We start from the raw sequence: 6,645 nt of genomic DNA on the forward strand, positions 1-6,645 counted from the left end.
GTTTGTCTTCGGATCATGTCGTTGTGTCCCTGGGCAAGACACTTCACCCCAAATTGCTCCTGTGGGGATTGTCCATAGTATTGAGTATGTAAGTCTAAAAGCGTCTAACAAGTAACATGTAATGTAATGCAATGGAGAAAAAAATCACAAAAAAAGAAGTGACATTTTGAAGAAAAAAAAGTGACATTTTGAAGGAAAAAAAGTGACATAGAAAAAGAAATGTGACATTTTGAAGAAAAAGTCAAATTCTGAGAAAAAAAGTCAAATTTGAGATGCATTGTGGGACATGTAGTTTATGGGCAACGTGCTTCTGTAAATCGCCATGTAACCGTATAATAAACATATTATATTCTTTCAGAGCTCTTGTGGAAACCACAGAAAATGAAGTGGCGGGCCGGATTTGGCCCCGGGGCCTTGAGTTTGACACCCCTGTTCTAGATGGATTGAAAGGGTACTACGTCCATTAAAAGTTCCTTTAAACACATTTAGTGCCTTAATTACATTAGCTCCTAAAGATAAATGTGTGGCAGTTTGAGTTACACAATGTCATAAATGTGGTTTGTAAATTACAAACATGAATGGTTCACACCCGTTATTTAGCCCAGACTGTCTTAGTGATTTTTGTCCACTGATTTTAATTCTAAAATGTCCACATTACATCGAACAATCACAGCACACACTGTATGTTACTTTTTATGAAACAGAAATTATCGTATATTGTCTCGACATTGAGAGAGATTAATTTGCCATATCAAATGTTTCTGATTCTACAATTTATTTATTTATTTAATTTCTTTCTTGTGTTTTTTCTTCTTAATTTGTGCTGCTACAGACATTTTAATTAAATGAAAAGTCTTGACAATAGATGAGCTGGGATTTCAACTATCAACCACAATAAGCTTCCTTTTTCCACACACCTAATTGTATTATATTATACCACTGCGTTATGAACATGACTAGAAAATAAACACTTGCAGAGTGAGACATGCAGTCCCACATCTGACATTAAAGCTCACCTATTGTGCAAAATCCACTTGTGTCCCCTCTTCTTCATGTCTCTTCTACATCAACATGTGTCCCCTCTGTGTAAAGAGACTCTGAAAGTCTCAGGAACAAAGATTCTCTCTCTTTTTGTCCTGATCCATTTATATAAAAATCTGTCTGAAAATGAGCTGATCAGATTTTGGCCACTTTATGATGTCATAACGATTTTTTGTCTTGTGTAACCATTAGCCAATCAACAACCAAGGTAACACCCCCCCCCCCCCCCCCACCTTATCACCTGAATCTCCTCCAAGAGCACCAATAGGCGCTTTCACACCTGAGTACTTTTCCCCGTACTTTTCCCGTTTAGTTCCGTTAGTGCCTGGAATTTTGCGTTCACACCAAAAAGAGTACTTAGTTCCGAGAACTTTTACCCCCATTTGTAGTGCCTGCTAGAGAGGTGGTACTATCCTGGGGAGAATAAAGTACCAATTTCGATTGGCTGGGCGAATTGCAAACCACGCCCCGTAAAACTCTGAAAAGTTTTGTGAAGCCGCCATTGTATTTGCTGGCATTAGCATTATTAGCATTAGCATTAGCCCCGTGCACAAACGCAGAGAGACTAACTTACGGCAACACAAAAAAAAACATGGGAGCGGTGGAGTGATGAGGAGGTGTCGGCGTTCTGGCGATTTACTCTGAAGGCTTCAGTAGAAGCTGCTGGGAGTCCCAGCAGCTTCTACTGAAGCCAGTCCCCAACTCCGGGGACTTCCGGCCGGGGACTCCGGGTGGCAGTATACACCGTGAAGTTGTTTGCGGCCTGCCAGTAAACCCAAAGCAGAAGAAGAAGAAGTGACTTCAGCGGCTTCATTTGCGTAATCTTCCCTCAGGGAACTTATTCCGGTGTGAACGCGAACTGTACTTAGTTCCATGGGGGTACTAAGTGCTGGGCACTAAGTACGGCAAAGTACTTGGTGTGAAAGCGGCTATTGTGTTCTTTTTAACCCTATATCTTTCAGAGGGGCGTGGGGAGTGGCTCCTTATTTTCATCTAAAGTAACAGACAGAGAATCAGCACTTTGGAAACAGGGCTGAAACAGAGGGGATTATGGGATGCTGCAATGATCTGTTTGGTGTTTCAGCCAATCAGAGACAGGTTCTGTATATATCTGAGACCTATAATATATTGTTGAAATAATAATAGGGGACCTTTTAAGATGTACAGTAATAGCAGCACTGAAGCCATGCACACAGCGTTCATGTGCAAAGAGGAATTATACAGACTATTGTTTTTGGGTCTTTCACTTTTTAATGTTTCTGATCATGTTTGTCAACAGATAAACTGATTTTGTTATTGTTGACATGTCAGACGTTGTTGTAGTGGAGCAAATCGAACAGCCCGACTGACAGAGACACTAAGACCACAATGCCTCCTTTTGGAACATTTTTAATTTCTGTCTTTGTGTTGAAGACACATGAATGGGAAATTGTGATTGTCCAGACTGTTTGGTCACATGGAATAGAGCCATTTATTGTATTCAACCTTGCATACTGAATACAAATCACTTCTAAAAAAGCTTGAATAAATACAGGTCCACTAGTGAAAGTTGCAAGGCTCACTTTTCTTTTAAATGTAGGCACACCTGACTCGGGTAAAAGGATATACTTTTAATATAATGAATGTGGTGCCTTAGTGCCAAGTCTTTGCCCCTGATTCAAGCAGCAAAGCATTTGTGATTTATTTGAATGTATCTGTGACAACCCTAACTTCTTATATCAAGTCTGTTATTATTTCCCCTTTGTCCTTAGAGGTATGGGAGTTGTGTTCTTCTCCTGTCCTGCACTCATACTTGGCAACATCTTTCAAATGTTGACTTTTCTTTTGCTTGTTTGCTTACAATATGTGATACTTCATTATGCTCACACATTCAAAACAACATTTCTGACTTACACGGTGCTCTACAAATATTAAATACAAGCAGAATTAAATCCAAGTACAGTGCATGATCAATCAGATTTACTAGTATCCACGAAGTGGTAGTTATAGCCTTATTTATCAATGAATATAGGTGTATGTTAAGATCTGTAACCACATATTGGAATACCAGTACTCACTACTCAACAGCTGTCATACTCATTTTAAACAGCAGATGGCAGCAAAATGTTTTCTGGAAAAATCATTCACATGCTTTTACTAATCAAAAGAAAAAGTGCTAATGTAAGAGAAATACAAAATACTCCATCAAAAAAGTACTCTTAGCTAAATGTTCTTAACATGTCAAGGAGTTTCTACTAATGTTGCATCATAGTATAAGCAGCATGTTTGAGTTGTTTTGTTGCTGTTAAAGGTGGAGCAGGTTTAAATACTTAATTCAGTTTCACTAGTTTAATTTACTGATCCAAATCAATGAGATGATTAGTGAGGTTTAATCACAGGTAGTGATCACATGAGATGATTAGTGAGGTTTAAAAGAAGAAACAACGTTTGGACAGCCAGACAGTTTTCCTTTTTGTAAACACTGGGTAATTGGACCACCTTGTACAGTTATTTAAATGAGACCATGTTTAAAGTTTGTAGGTAAGTGTGTCTCTGGGGGAACACTCCATTTGAGTTGGAGCTCCACAATGCTTCTCTGTAAAGGTTACAAGCAAAATCAATTGAAAGCCACTGGTTTATTATCGAGTGTAAGACATTCTCTCTCTGTTGCAAACACAGCTTCTCTTTCTCTTTTTACCAAGTGGCGACCTCTTGGGCTGTGAAAGGAAGCCTCTATATGTGAAGTGCCACAAACTGCAGTTCCTTGATTGGCCAATTGAGACAGACTTTGAAATGGAGCAGAAACAAACACCAGCCTGATGCAAAAAACAGTTTTGGTCTCTTTCGCTAATTTCCCTAATCATGGGGCGTTTTTCTTTTTTATAATTTACTCCTTTGAATGTAACACATTATTAGGGGCGTGGCTGCTTTCAATGACAGGTGTTAACCGTCTCAGGTCGCTAGCTGTTAGCTGTCTGCAGATATGTCACAGCCACCCTCTGGTTCTCCTTCAGGTTAACACTGTGAGCTCCTTCGTCACTGTTGACGTAGTTTGCACTGTTTTCACCGTAAACACTGTTAACTGCTAGCCGTGTGGCAACGTGAGAGCCATGTGGAGGAAATCTCTCAGGTAGACTCTGAATGTTGTATACAACCCTTAATTCACAGTTTAACTAGAATCTATAGCTCTCAGATTCCCTCTGAAATGTAAAATAACAATGTAAAAACCTACTGCTCCATATTGAGTCAAGAGTGAATTTGAAGCTGTACTTTAAATCCAACAGATTAGAAAACCCACAGTTGGACACCAGCCACTATTCCTGATGCAGGACCCTTGACCTTCTTCATGTAAGCCTCTTTACCCCATCCAGGGGCTTCTGCTTCTTGCCATCCTTTACTTCGATCTTCTCAAAGTCTTGAAGCGCCGGACCTTCATCCTTCTTCTTTTGACTGTAGCTAAATCTTCCTCCAAAGTGTAATAAAAAAACAAATCAAAGGAGAGAGCAGTCTCCATTCTCCATTTCCCCATTTTCTATTCAGGAAATGCATACATTTTAAAGATATGTCACAAAAATCATCACTCATTCATCTTAAAATAAGCAAACAATTTCAGTTTTTCTAAGACAGTATCCTGTCTATATGTCCCATTGATTCTTCATATGTAATTTTGGTAGAAACAGGGGTCATAGTTGAGTGCGTGGTTGAGGTTGATCACTGAACACCGTTTCTAGCCTGGAGTTCACACACAGCCTGGGTTGTTTGTAATGTTTCTGTTCTGATGCGAATTCTTTGAGCATTAGAAAAAGCGCTAAAAAATTGCATGTATTATTATTATTAGTGTCGCCAGAGGAGGGAAGTAGTGGAGTACAAATACTTCGTTACTGTACTTAAGTACATGTTTCTGGTATCAGTACTTTACTCCACTACTTATTTTTCTGACGACTTTTTACTTTGACTTCTTACATTTTGAACACAAATACCTGTACTTTCTACTTCTTACATTTTGAACACAAATACCTGAACTTTCTACTTCTTACATTTTGAACACAAATACCTGTACTTTCTACTTCTTACATTTTGAACACAAATACCTGTACTTTCTACTTCTTACATGTTGAACCCAAATACCTGTACTTTCTACTAATTACATTTTCCAAACAGGCTGGTTCCTTTAGTTTGAATGTGTGTTTGGTGGCGTGATCATTATTATTTAGAGTCATTGCGTGCCTATTGATTTGAACACGATCCGTGTATCCATCATTTCCTGGTCTTCTCTAAAGAAGAGGGACCAATGAAAACGTTGTCATGTTGCCGTTGTTCAGCATGGAAACATTCATTAGCTAACAATGACATTATTGTTCTATTAATATAAAGGGAGGTCAGGTACTCTTTAAAACAGCTGCTAGTTATGGGTACTTTTTACTGAAGTACATTTCAAAGCCCTCTTTACTTTGACTTGAGTAAAGAAGTCTAGTCAATACTTCTACTTTTACCAGAGTATTTTTAAACACGAGTATCTGTACTTCTACTTGAGGAAAGGATGTGTGTACTTTTGCCATCTCTGAGTGTCGCTAACTTTGAAAGCTAAAGGAGTGTCTGCCTCTCGGTGATGAACCTGGTCTGACAGCAGCGTATCAGGTCTCTGCATCTTCCTCCCCCAGCACTGACTGACTTACTGGGATGGAACATGCCTTCAGGAGCCTTTCTTGACATTTGAACTTCCATACAACACCATCAATATTGACATCCATAATGTTTACTGTGATCCAAAGTTCAGCTGCTGATCTCACTTCACGCTCCAGCTGAAGGATAAATGCTGGTCCTGCTGCTGTGTGTGTAGCTGGCAACAAGCAGCAGTGCGTATACAGCAGGGTGTGTGGAACACTTTCCACTCATTGGCCGGTGGCAGTGACCCTCCCCATGTGTTGGTCCATAGTGTTCTGGTTGTTAAAGACCTGCAAACCTGACGGAGAGAGCTTCAGCTGCAGCGTTTCCACACAGAGAGCTCACACTCCTTTCATTTGTTTGGTGTGAAGCTGACTCTATTGAAGCTTTGATCTGCTTTAAGAACATCGTGTATTGCATGCTTAAAGTTAAAGGGTCAGTTCATCAAAAATAAATATAAAAGATTACGTTTTTACTTCTCTCTATGCAGATATATTTGGTTTCATTGGTTTAGCTTAAGAGATTTAAGCTCTGAAAATAAATGTAAAATCTTGATTTGATTCTCGATTAAAGAAATGCAGAGAAGAGCTCTGCTTTTCGTTAGTGTTGTAGAATACAGGATTATTAAAAAATGTTAGTTATACAAAAAATGGGATCAATAGACTTTATCTAATCTAATAAAATAAAATATTTGATTTAGAAATGAAGTAAAAATTAAATAATGGTTTTATTGAACATCAGTACTGAATTGTGAGATTAGGTAATTCACCCTGAAGAAGCCTGCTCTATTTTATGTGTAAAAGGTTTTCAAAATTCATCATGAAATAAAATGTTTGTACTTTCTGCCTTGGACCTTTTTATCGTTGTTTGATACTGTTGTTGACTAACCTCTTACCCATCATTCTCTTCATGGATTTTTCCTCCAACTAAAGACTCGTTCCTTGACCTAACAAACCTTTT

The sequence above is a fragment of the Trematomus bernacchii genome, unplaced genomic scaffold (assembly GCF_902827165.1).
Source record: "Trematomus bernacchii unplaced genomic scaffold, fTreBer1.1, whole genome shotgun sequence".
NCBI classification, from domain to species: domain Eukaryota; kingdom Metazoa; phylum Chordata; class Actinopteri; order Perciformes; family Nototheniidae; genus Trematomus; species Trematomus bernacchii.